The following is a 13,092-nucleotide window of genomic DNA, read 5'->3' on the forward strand; positions in this document are numbered from 1 at the left end:
AGCATGCTTTTATCATATTTTGTTTTAATGGTTAGCCACCTCAGCAGCCTTTATTGGGAAGAAAGAGGGCAACACATTTTGTAAAAATTAATGAATGAATAAATAAATAAACAGTGCCCAAGTGGATCGCTGGTTTTCAAGAAACCACATGGGGGCAAGGTGCAGGGGTCTGCAATGGGAGGTGGGAACTCGCAAATGTTGCCAACCTTTTCCAGAAAGCAAGGCTAGGACACCACTTCTTTGAAAATGCATTGGGAAAGCAGCACGTGAATGGTAACAACAGAGAGATGTAGGAAGATGGCTGGACAGATTTCTCGTGAACCCAGCAGAGATTCCATTTTTCACCTTTGTTCCAGCAATGCACATTCTGTCAGAAAGTGTGTGAGACAGAGCCAGTGTATACTTTTCAAAACAAGGTTATAAACCTTCTCTTTCACCTGTCAACCACATGTTGCAAGTACACTTTAACCTAAATATTTGGGTCTGACCTTTTCAAGATCACAAGCTGCTGCCGTGTAAAAGCAAAGATCAAAGCACCCAGTGTTTTCGAAGTGTATTGTTTGACCAAGCCAACTCACCTTCCCAGATAGTTCATACCAAACTGCAGTCTCCAGAAGAGGGCCTTGGATCTTCACAGGGTAGAGTTGCCAAACTCCAAGTGGTGACTGGAGATGTCCTGGGATTTCAACAGATCACCAACAGACCTCTTCAACAGAGATCCATTCTCCTGGAGAAAACAGATGTTTTGGAAGGTGAATTATATAGTATTAAACCTTGCTGAAGTCCATCTCCTCCACAAACCCCACCCTCCCCAGACCCCACCCAAAAAATCTCCAGAAATTCCCCAACCCAGAACTAACAATCCGATGTTTATATCAGTTGAAGCCAATTGGCTAAGAAGGACATAACTGTTTAGGGTCATACTATTAGATTAAGAACATAAGAACGTAAGAACTAGCCTGCTGGATCAGACCAGAGTCCATTCTGCTACTCGCAGTGGCCCACCAGGTGCCTTTGGGAGCTCACATGCAGGATGTGAAAGCAATGGCCTTCTGCTGGTGCTGCTCCCGAGCACCTGGTGCTGCTCCCGAGCACCTGGTCAGATTTGCAATCTGAGATCAAGGAGGATCAAGATTGGTAGCCATAGATCGACTTCTCCTCCATAAATCTGTCCAAGCCCTTTTTAAAGCTATCCAGGTTAGTGGCCATCACCACCTCCTGTGGCAGCATATTCCAAACACCAATCACACGTTGTGTGAAGAAGTGTTTCCTTTTATTAGTCCTAATTCTTCCCTCCAGCATGTTCAATGAATGCCCCCTGGTTCTAGTATTGTGAGAAAGAGAAAAATTTCTCTCTGTCAACATTTTCTACCCCATGCATAATTTTATAGTCTTCAATCATATCCTCCCTCAGACGTCTCCTCTCCAAACTAAAGAGTCCCAAACGCTGCAGCTTCTCCTCATAAGGAAGGTGCTCCAATCCTTCAATCATCCTCGTTGCCCTTCTCTGCACTTTTTCCTGTCTCTTAGATATCCCTTTTTTTTGAGATGTGGCGACCAGAACTGAGCTACACATTACTCCAATTGCAGTTAGCACCATGGCTTTATATAAGGGCATGACAATCCTTGCAGTTTATTATCAACTCCTTTCCTAATTATCCCCAGCATAGAGTTTGCCTTTTTCACAGCTGCAATGCATTGAGTTGACATTCCCATGGAACTATCAACTAAGACGCCCAAATCCCTTTCCTGGTCTGTGACTGATAGCACTGACCCCTGTAGCGTGTATGTGAAGTTTGGATTTTTTGCCCCATGCGCATCACTTTACATTTTGCTACATTGAACTGCATTTGCCGTTCAATTCACTTTACATTTTGCTACATTGAACTGCATTATCTTTTGTACTTAAGGTAAGAGACTCTAGCAATCTTTTCTCATAATAGGAGAAGGTCTTATTGGTTCCTTAGAAGTGTGAATTACACATAAGGAACTGCAGTCCTACATGCTATCAGCGTGCCAGCATGGTGTAGTGGTTAAGAGCAGGTGCACTCTAATCTGGAGAACCAGGTTTGATTCCCCACTACCACTTGAGCTGTGGAGGCTTATCTGGTGAACTAGATTCACTTGTGTACTCCAACACATGGCAGCTGGGTGACCTTGGGCTAGTCACAGTTCTTTGGAGCTCTCTCAGCCCCACCTATCTCACAGGGTGTTTGTTGTGAGGGGGGTAAGGGAAAGGAGTTTGTAAGCCCCTCTGAGTCTCCTTACAGGAGAGAAAGGGGGGATATAAATCCAACTCTTCTTCTTCTTCTTCTTCTTCTTCTTCTTCTTCTTCTTCTTCTTCTTCTTCTTCTTCTTCTTCTTCTTCTTCTTCTTCCCACTGAAGAAGATGACAGTAGAAATAGGCCTGGCATTCTATAACAGACAAAAGGACTTGCATGTATCTCTGATTTGCAATCATTATTTGGCATTGCTCAGTGAATCAAAATGGATTTTCATAATTTAATTTGAACTGTTTGACTTAGTGTTATGTATCAGTAAACTTCAGTGGATGAAAATGAGTTTTAAAATATCAATTTTACGATTGATTTGTTCAATATGCCTTCAAATATTGTTCTACTTCTTAAATACTATGTTCAATCTCGCTTTTATTGTTTTGATAGGTGTTTACTGGTTTTCTTACTACAGATAACATATCCAAGGGGAAGGAGTTGATTTCATCTATGTTAATTTATCACCCTGCTCTGTTTTTAGCATTAGATTGTACCACGGCATCGTCCCAGTGAGACAGTCTTGAGCGTATCTATTCTTAGTGCTAAATCCAGAAGTGTAATGTGAGGGAAGTTTGCTGTGTGATCTTTGGCCAGGCACTCTCTATTGGCCTAACCCAGGGGTAGGGAACCTGCGGCTCTCCAGATGTTCAGGAACTACAATTCCCATCAGCCCCTACCAGCATGGCCAATTGGCCATGCTGACAGAGGCTGATGGGAATTGTAGTTCCTGAACATCTGGAGAGCCGCAGGTTCCCCCCCACCCCCCCCCCCCCCCACCCCCCCCCCCCCCCACCCCCCCCCCCCCCCACCCCCCCCCCCCCCCACCCCCCCCCCCCCCCACCCCCCCCCCCCCCCACCCCCCCCCCCCCCCACCCCCCCCCCCCCCCACCCCCCCCCCCCCCCACCCCCCCCCCCCCCCACCCCCCCCCCCCCCCACCCCCCCCCCCCCCCACCCCCCCCCCCCCCCACCCCCCCCCCCCCCCACCCCCCCCCCCCCCCACCCCCCCCCCCCCCCACCCCCCCCCCCCCCCACCCCCCCCCCCCCCCACCCCCCCCCCCCCCCACCCCCCCCCCCCCCCACCCCCCCCCCCCCCCACCCCCCCCCCCCCCCACCCCCCCCCCCCCCCACCCCCCCCCCCCCCCACCCCCCCCCCCCCCCACCCCCCCCCCCCCCCACCCCCCCCCCCCCCCACCCCCCCCCCCCCCCACCCCCCCCCCCCCCCACCCCCCCCCCCCCCCACCCCCCCCCCCCCCCACCCCCCCCCCCCCCCACCCCCCCCCCCCCCCACCCCCCCCCCCCCCCACCCCCCCCCCCCCCCACCCCCCCCCCCCCCCACCCCCCCCCCCCCCCACCCCCCCCCCCCCCCACCCCCCCCCCCCCCCACCCCCCCCCCCCCCCACCCCCCCCCCCCCCCACCCCCCCCCCCCCCCACCCCCCCCCCCCCCCACCCCCCCCCCCCCCCACCCCCCCCCCCCCCCACCCCCCCCCCCCCCCACCCCCCCCCCCCCCCACCCCCCCCCCCCCCCACCCCCCCCCCCCCCCACCCCCCCCCCCCCCCACCCCCCCCCCCCCCCACCCCCCCCCCCCCCCACCCCCCCCCCCCCCCACCCCCCCCCCCCCCCACCCCCCCCCCCCCCCACCCCCCCCCCCCCCCACCCCCCCCCCCCCCCACCCCCCCCCCCCCCCACCCCCCCCCCCCCCCACCCCCCCCCCCCCCCACCCCCCCCCCCCCCCACCCCCCCCCCCCCCCACCCCCCCCCCCCCCCACCCCCCCCCCCCCCCACCCCCCCCCCCCCCCACCCCCCCCCCCCCCCACCCCCCCCCCCCCCCACCCCCCCCCCCCCCCACCCCCCCCCCCCCCCACCCCCCCCCCCCCCCACCCCCCCCCCCCCCCACCCCCCCCCCCCCCCACCCCCCCCCCCCCCCACCCCCCCCCCCCCCCACCCCCCCCCCCCCCCACCCCCCCCCCCCCCCACCCCCCCCCCCCCCCACCCCCCCCCCCCCCCACCCCCCCCCCCCCCCACCCCCCCCCCCCCCCACCCCCCCCCCCCCCCACCCCCCCCCCCCCCCACCCCCCCCCCCCCCCACCCCCCCCCCCCCCCACCCCCCCCCCCCCCCACCCCCCCCCCCCCCCACCCCCCCCCCCCCCCACCCCCCCCCCCCCCCACCCCCCCCCCCCCCCACCCCCCCCCCCCCCCACCCCCCCCCCCCCCCACCCCCCCCCCCCCCCACCCCCCCCCCCCCCCACCCCCCCCCCCCCCCACCCCCCCCCCCCCCCACCCCCCCCCCCCCCCACCCCCCCCCCCCCCCACCCCCCCCCCCCCCCACCCCCCCCCCCCCCCACCCCCCCCCCCCCCCACCCCCCCCCCCCCCCACCCCCCCCCCCCCCCACCCCCCCCCCCCCCCACCCCCCCCCCCCCCCACCCCCCCCCCCCCCCACCCCCCCCCCCCCCCACCCCCCCCCCCCCCCACCCCCCCCCCCCCCCACCCCCCCCCCCCCCCACCCCCCCCCCCCCCCACCCCCCCCCCCCCCCACCCCCCCCCCCCCCCACCCCCCCCCCCCCCCACCCCCCCCCCCCCCCACCCCCCCCCCCCCCCACCCCCCCCCCCCCCCACCCCCCCCCCCCCCCACCCCCCCCCCCCCCCACCCCCCCCCCCCCCCACCCCCCCCCCCCCCCACCCCCCCCCCCCCCCACCCCCCCCCCCCCCCACCCCCCCCCCCCCCCACCCCCCCCCCCCCCCACCCCCCCCCCCCCCCACCCCCCCCCCCCCCCACCCCCCCCCCCCCCCACCCCCCCCCCCCCCCACCCCCCCCCCCCCCCACCCCCCCCCCCCCCCACCCCCCCCCCCCCCCACCCCCCCCCCCCCCCACCCCCCCCCCCCCCCACCCCCCCCCCCCCCCACCCCCCCCCCCCCCCACCCCCCCCCCCCCCCACCCCCCCCCCCCCCCACCCCCCCCCCCCCCCACCCCCCCCCCCCCCCACCCCCCCCCCCCCCCACCCCCCCCCCCCCCCACCCCCCCCCCCCCCCACCCCCCCCCCCCCCCACCCCCCCCCCCCCCCACCCCCCCCCCCCCCCACCCCCCCCCCCCCCCACCCCCCCCCCCCCCCACCCCCCCCCCCCCCCACCCCCCCCCCCCCCCACCCCCCCCCCCCCCCACCCCCCCCCCCCCCCACCCCCCCCCCCCCCCACCCCCCCCCCCCCCCACCCCCCCCCCCCCCCACCCCCCCCCCCCCCCACCCCCCCCCCCCCCCACCCCCCCCCCCCCCCACCCCCCCCCCCCCCCACCCCCCCCCCCCCCCACCCCCCCCCCCCCCCACCCCCCCCCCCCCCCACCCCCCCCCCCCCCCACCCCCCCCCCCCCCCACCCCCCCCCCCCCCCACCCCCCCCCCCCCCCACCCCCCCCCCCCCCCACCCCCCCCCCCCCCCACCCCCCCCCCCCCCCACCCCCCCCCCCCCCCACCCCCCCCCCCCCCCACCCCCCCCCCCCCCCACCCCCCCCCCCCCCCACCCCCCCCCCCCCCCACCCCCCCCCCCCCCCACCCCCCCCCCCCCCCACCCCCCCCCCCCCCCACCCCCCCCCCCCCCCACCCCCCCCCCCCCCCACCCCCCCCCCCCCCCACCCCCCCCCCCCCCCACCCCCCCCCCCCCCCACCCCCCCCCCCCCCCACCCCCCCCCCCCCCCACCCCCCCCCCCCCCCACCCCCCCCCCCCCCCACCCCCCCCCCCCCCCACCCCCCCCCCCCCCCACCCCCCCCCCCCCCCACCCCCCCCCCCCCCCACCCCCCCCCCCCCCCACCCCCCCCCCCCCCCACCCCCCCCCCCCCCCACCCCCCCCCCCCCCCACCCCCCCCCCCCCCCACCCCCCCCCCCCCCCACCCCCCCCCCCCCCCACCCCCCCCCCCCCCCACCCCCCCCCCCCCCCACCCCCCCCCCCCCCCACCCCCCCCCCCCCCCACCCCCCCCCCCCCCCACCCCCCCCCCCCCCCACCCCCCCCCCCCCCCACCCCCCCCCCCCCCCACCCCCCCCCCCCCCCACCCCCCCCCCCCCCCACCCCCCCCCCCCCCCACCCCCCCCCCCCCCCACCCCCCCCCCCCCCCACCCCCCCCCCCCCCCACCCCCCCCCCCCCCCACCCCCCCCCCCCCCCACCCCCCCCCCCCCCCACCCCCCCCCCCCCCCACCCCCCCCCCCCCCCACCCCCCCCCCCCCCCACCCCCCCCCCCCCCCACCCCCCCCCCCCCCCACCCCCCCCCCCCCCCACCCCCCCCCCCCCCCACCCCCCCCCCCCCCCACCCCCCCCCCCCCCCACCCCCCCCCCCCCCCACCCCCCCCCCCCCCCACCCCCCCCCCCCCCCACCCCCCCCCCCCCCCACCCCCCCCCCCCCCCACCCCCCCCCCCCCCCACCCCCCCCCCCCCCCACCCCCCCCCCCCCCCACCCCCCCCCCCCCCCACCCCCCCCCCCCCCCACCCCCCCCCCCCCCCACCCCCCCCCCCCCCCACCCCCCCCCCCCCCCACCCCCCCCCCCCCCCACCCCCCCCCCCCCCCACCCCCCCCCCCCCCCACCCCCCCCCCCCCCCACCCCCCCCCCCCCCCACCCCCCCCCCCCCCCACCCCCCCCCCCCCCCACCCCCCCCCCCCCCCACCCCCCCCCCCCCCCACCCCCCCCCCCCCCCACCCCCCCCCCCCCCCACCCCCCCCCCCCCCCACCCCCCCCCCCCCCCACCCCCCCCCCCCCCCACCCCCCCCCCCCCCCACCCCCCCCCCCCCCCACCCCCCCCCCCCCCCACCCCCCCCCCCCCCCACCCCCCCCCCCCCCCACCCCCCCCCCCCCCCACCCCCCCCCCCCCCCACCCCCCCCCCCCCCCACCCCCCCCCCCCCCCACCCCCCCCCCCCCCCACCCCCCCCCCCCCCCACCCCCCCCCCCCCCCACCCCCCCCCCCCCCCACCCCCCCCCCCCCCCACCCCCCCCCCCCCCCACCCCCCCCCCCCCCCACCCCCCCCCCCCCCCACCCCCCCCCCCCCCCACCCCCCCCCCCCCCCACCCCCCCCCCCCCCCACCCCCCCCCCCCCCCACCCCCCCCCCCCCCCACCCCCCCCCCCCCCCACCCCCCCCCCCCCCCACCCCCCCCCCCCCCCACCCCCCCCCCCCCCCACCCCCCCCCCCCCCCACCCCCCCCCCCCCCCACCCCCCCCCCCCCCCACCCCCCCCCCCCCCCACCCCCCCCCCCCCCCACCCCCCCCCCCCCCCACCCCCCCCCCCCCCCACCCCCCCCCCCCCCCACCCCCCCCCCCCCCCACCCCCCCCCCCCCCCACCCCCCCCCCCCCCCACCCCCCCCCCCCCCCACCCCCCCCCCCCCCCACCCCCCCCCCCCCCCACCCCCCCCCCCCCCCACCCCCCCCCCCCCCCACCCCCCCCCCCCCCCACCCCCCCCCCCCCCCACCCCCCCCCCCCCCCACCCCCCCCCCCCCCCACCCCCCCCCCCCCCCACCCCCCCCCCCCCCCACCCCCCCCCCCCCCCACCCCCCCCCCCCCCCACCCCCCCCCCCCCCCACCCCCCCCCCCCCCCACCCCCCCCCCCCCCCACCCCCCCCCCCCCCCACCCCCCCCCCCCCCCACCCCCCCCCCCCCCCACCCCCCCCCCCCCCCACCCCCCCCCCCCCCCACCCCCCCCCCCCCCCACCCCCCCCCCCCCCCACCCCCCCCCCCCCCCACCCCCCCCCCCCCCCACCCCCCCCCCCCCCCACCCCCCCCCCCCCCCACCCCCCCCCCCCCCCACCCCCCCCCCCCCCCACCCCCCCCCCCCCCCACCCCCCCCCCCCCCCACCCCCCCCCCCCCCCACCCCCCCCCCCCCCCACCCCCCCCCCCCCCCACCCCCCCCCCCCCCCACCCCCCCCCCCCCCCACCCCCCCCCCCCCCCACCCCCCCCCCCCCCCACCCCCCCCCCCCCCCACCCCCCCCCCCCCCCACCCCCCCCCCCCCCCACCCCCCCCCCCCCCCACCCCCCCCCCCCCCCACCCCCCCCCCCCCCCACCCCCCCCCCCCCCCACCCCCCCCCCCCCCCACCCCCCCCCCCCCCCACCCCCCCCCCCCCCCACCCCCCCCCCCCCCCACCCCCCCCCCCCCCCACCCCCCCCCCCCCCCACCCCCCCCCCCCCCCACCCCCCCCCCCCCCCACCCCCCCCCCCCCCCACCCCCCCCCCCCCCCACCCCCCCCCCCCCCCACCCCCCCCCCCCCCCACCCCCCCCCCCCCCCACCCCCCCCCCCCCCCACCCCCCCCCCCCCCCACCCCCCCCCCCCCCCACCCCCCCCCCCCCCCACCCCCCCCCCCCCCCACCCCCCCCCCCCCCCACCCCCCCCCCCCCCCACCCCCCCCCCCCCCCACCCCCCCCCCCCCCCACCCCCCCCCCCCCCCACCCCCCCCCCCCCCCACCCCCCCCCCCCCCCACCCCCCCCCCCCCCCACCCCCCCCCCCCCCCACCCCCCCCCCCCCCCACCCCCCCCCCCCCCCACCCCCCCCCCCCCCCACCCCCCCCCCCCCCCACCCCCCCCCCCCCCCACCCCCCCCCCCCCCCACCCCCCCCCCCCCCCACCCCCCCCCCCCCCCACCCCCCCCCCCCCCCACCCCCCCCCCCCCCCACCCCCCCCCCCCCCCACCCCCCCCCCCCCCCACCCCCCCCCCCCCCCACCCCCCCCCCCCCCCACCCCCCCCCCCCCCCACCCCCCCCCCCCCCCACCCCCCCCCCCCCCCACCCCCCCCCCCCCCCACCCCCCCCCCCCCCCACCCCCCCCCCCCCCCACCCCCCCCCCCCCCCACCCCCCCCCCCCCCCACCCCCCCCCCCCCCCACCCCCCCCCCCCCCCACCCCCCCCCCCCCCCACCCCCCCCCCCCCCCACCCCCCCCCCCCCCCACCCCCCCCCCCCCCCACCCCCCCCCCCCCCCACCCCCCCCCCCCCCCACCCCCCCCCCCCCCCACCCCCCCCCCCCCCCACCCCCCCCCCCCCCCACCCCCCCCCCCCCCCACCCCCCCCCCCCCCCACCCCCCCCCCCCCCCACCCCCCCCCCCCCCCACCCCCCCCCCCCCCCACCCCCCCCCCCCCCCACCCCCCCCCCCCCCCACCCCCCCCCCCCCCCACCCCCCCCCCCCCCCACCCCCCCCCCCCCCCACCCCCCCCCCCCCCCACCCCCCCCCCCCCCCACCCCCCCCCCCCCCCACCCCCCCCCCCCCCCACCCCCCCCCCCCCCCACCCCCCCCCCCCCCCACCCCCCCCCCCCCCCACCCCCCCCCCCCCCCACCCCCCCCCCCCCCCACCCCCCCCCCCCCCCACCCCCCCCCCCCCCCACCCCCCCCCCCCCCCACCCCCCCCCCCCCCCACCCCCCCCCCCCCCCACCCCCCCCCCCCCCCACCCCCCCCCCCCCCCACCCCCCCCCCCCCCCACCCCCCCCCCCCCCCACCCCCCCCCCCCCCCACCCCCCCCCCCCCCCACCCCCCCCCCCCCCCACCCCCCCCCCCCCCCACCCCCCCCCCCCCCCACCCCCCCCCCCCCCCACCCCCCCCCCCCCCCACCCCCCCCCCCCCCCACCCCCCCCCCCCCCCACCCCCCCCCCCCCCCACCCCCCCCCCCCCCCACCCCCCCCCCCCCCCACCCCCCCCCCCCCCCACCCCCCCCCCCCCCCACCCCCCCCCCCCCCCACCCCCCCCCCCCCCCACCCCCCCCCCCCCCCACCCCCCCCCCCCCCCACCCCCCCCCCCCCCCACCCCCCCCCCCCCCCACCCCCCCCCCCCCCCACCCCCCCCCCCCCCCACCCCCCCCCCCCCCCACCCCCCCCCCCCCCCACCCCCCCCCCCCCCCACCCCCCCCCCCCCCCACCCCCCCCCCCCCCCACCCCCCCCCCCCCCCACCCCCCCCCCCCCCCACCCCCCCCCCCCCCCACCCCCCCCCCCCCCCACCCCCCCCCCCCCCCACCCCCCCCCCCCCCCACCCCCCCCCCCCCCCACCCCCCCCCCCCCCCACCCCCCCCCCCCCCCACCCCCCCCCCCCCCCACCCCCCCCCCCCCCCACCCCCCCCCCCCCCCACCCCCCCCCCCCCCCACCCCCCCCCCCCCCCACCCCCCCCCCCCCCCACCCCCCCCCCCCCCCACCCCCCCCCCCCCCCACCCCCCCCCCCCCCCACCCCCCCCCCCCCCCACCCCCCCCCCCCCCCACCCCCCCCCCCCCCCACCCCCCCCCCCCCCCACCCCCCCCCCCCCCCACCCCCCCCCCCCCCCACCCCCCCCCCCCCCCACCCCCCCCCCCCCCCACCCCCCCCCCCCCCCACCCCCCCCCCCCCCCACCCCCCCCCCCCCCCACCCCCCCCCCCCCCCACCCCCCCCCCCCCCCACCCCCCCCCCCCCCCACCCCCCCCCCCCCCCACCCCCCCCCCCCCCCACCCCCCCCCCCCCCCACCCCCCCCCCCCCCCACCCCCCCCCCCCCCCACCCCCCCCCCCCCCCACCCCCCCCCCCCCCCACCCCCCCCCCCCCCCACCCCCCCCCCCCCCCACCCCCCCCCCCCCCCACCCCCCCCCCCCCCCACCCCCCCCCCCCCCCACCCCCCCCCCCCCCCACCCCCCCCCCCCCCCACCCCCCCCCCCCCCCACCCCCCCCCCCCCCCACCCCCCCCCCCCCCCACCCCCCCCCCCCCCCACCCCCCCCCCCCCCCACCCCCCCCCCCCCCCACCCCCCCCCCCCCCCACCCCCCCCCCCCCCCACCCCCCCCCCCCCCCACCCCCCCCCCCCCCCACCCCCCCCCCCCCCCACCCCCCCCCCCCCCCACCCCCCCCCCCCCCCACCCCCCCCCCCCCCCACCCCCCCCCCCCCCCACCCCCCCCCCCCCCCACCCCCCCCCCCCCCCACCCCCCCCCCCCCCCACCCCCCCCCCCCCCCACCCCCCCCCCCCCCCACCCCCCCCCCCCCCCACCCCCCCCCCCCCCCACCCCCCCCCCCCCCCACCCCCCCCCCCCCCCACCCCCCCCCCCCCCCACCCCCCCCCCCCCCCACCCCCCCCCCCCCCCACCCCCCCCCCCCCCCACCCCCCCCCCCCCCCACCCCCCCCCCCCCCCACCCCCCCCCCCCCCCACCCCCCCCCCCCCCCACCCCCCCCCCCCCCCACCCCCCCCCCCCCCCACCCCCCCCCCCCCCCACCCCCCCCCCCCCCCACCCCCCCCCCCCCCCACCCCCCCCCCCCCCCACCCCCCCCCCCCCCCACCCCCCCCCCCCCCCACCCCCCCCCCCCCCCACCCCCCCCCCCCCCCACCCCCCCCCCCCCCCACCCCCCCCCCCCCCCACCCCCCCCCCCCCCCACCCCCCCCCCCCCCCACCCCCCCCCCCCCCCACCCCCCCCCCCCCCCACCCCCCCCCCCCCCCACCCCCCCCCCCCCCCACCCCCCCCCCCCCCCACCCCCCCCCCCCCCCACCCCCCCCCCCCCCCACCCCCCCCCCCCCCCACCCCCCCCCCCCCCCACCCCCCCCCCCCCCCACCCCCCCCCCCCCCCACCCCCCCCCCCCCCCACCCCCCCCCCCCCCCACCCCCCCCCCCCCCCACCCCCCCCCCCCCCCACCCCCCCCCCCCCCCACCCCCCCCCCCCCCCACCCCCCCCCCCCCCCACCCCCCCCCCCCCCCACCCCCCCCCCCCCCCACCCCCCCCCCCCCCCACCCCCCCCCCCCCCCACCCCCCCCCCCCCCCACCCCCCCCCCCCCCCACCCCCCCCCCCCCCCACCCCCCCCCCCCCCCACCCCCCCCCCCCCCCACCCCCCCCCCCCCCCACCCCCCCCCCCCCCCACCCCCCCCCCCCCCCACCCCCCCCCCCCCCCACCCCCCCCCCCCCCCACCCCCCCCCCCCCCCACCCCCCCCCCCCCCCACCCCCCCCCCCCCCCACCCCCCCCCCCCCCCACCCCCCCCCCCCCCCACCCCCCCCCCCCCCCACCCCCCCCCCCCCCCACCCCCCCCCCCCCCCACCCCCCCCCCCCCCCACCCCCCCCCCCCCCCACCCCCCCCCCCCCCCACCCCCCCCCCCCCCCACCCCCCCCCCCCCCCACCCCCCCCCCCCCCCACCCCCCCCCCCCCCCACCCCCCCCCCCCCCCACCCCCCCCCCCCCCCACCCCCCCCCCCCCCCACCCCCCCCCCCCCCCACCCCCCCCCCCCCCCACCCCCCCCCCCCCCCACCCCCCCCCCCCCCCACCCCCCCCCCCCCCCACCCCCCCCCCCCCCCACCCCCCCCCCCCCCCACCCCCCCCCCCCCCCACCCCCCCCCCCCCCCACCCCCCCCCCCCCCCACCCCCCCCCCCCCCCACCCCCCCCCCCCCCCACCCCCCCCCCCCCCCACCCCCCCCCCCCCCCACCCCCCCCCCCCCCCACCCCCCCCCCCCCCCACCCCCCCCCCCCCCCACCCCCCCCCCCCCCCACCCCCCCCCCCCCCCACCCCCCCCCCCCCCCACCCCCCCCCCCCCCCACCCCCCCCCCCCCCCACCCCCCCCCCCCCCCACCCCCCCCCCCCCCCACCCCCCCCCCCCCCCACCCCCCCCCCCCCCCACCCCCCCCCCCCCCCACCCCCCCCCCCCCCCACCCCCCCCCCCCCCCACCCCCCCCCCCCCCCACCCCCCCCCCCCCCCACCCCCCCCCCCCCCCACCCCCCCCCCCCCCCACCCCCCCCCCCCCCCACCCCCCCCCCCCCCCACCCCCCCCCCCCCCCACCCCCCCCCCCCCCCACCCCCCCCCCCCCCCACCCCCCCCCCCCCCCACCCCCCCCCCCCCCCACCCCCCCCCCC

The sequence above is a fragment of the Sphaerodactylus townsendi genome, linkage group LG08 (assembly GCF_021028975.2).
Source record: "Sphaerodactylus townsendi isolate TG3544 linkage group LG08, MPM_Stown_v2.3, whole genome shotgun sequence".
Classification (NCBI taxonomy): domain Eukaryota; kingdom Metazoa; phylum Chordata; class Lepidosauria; order Squamata; family Sphaerodactylidae; genus Sphaerodactylus; species Sphaerodactylus townsendi.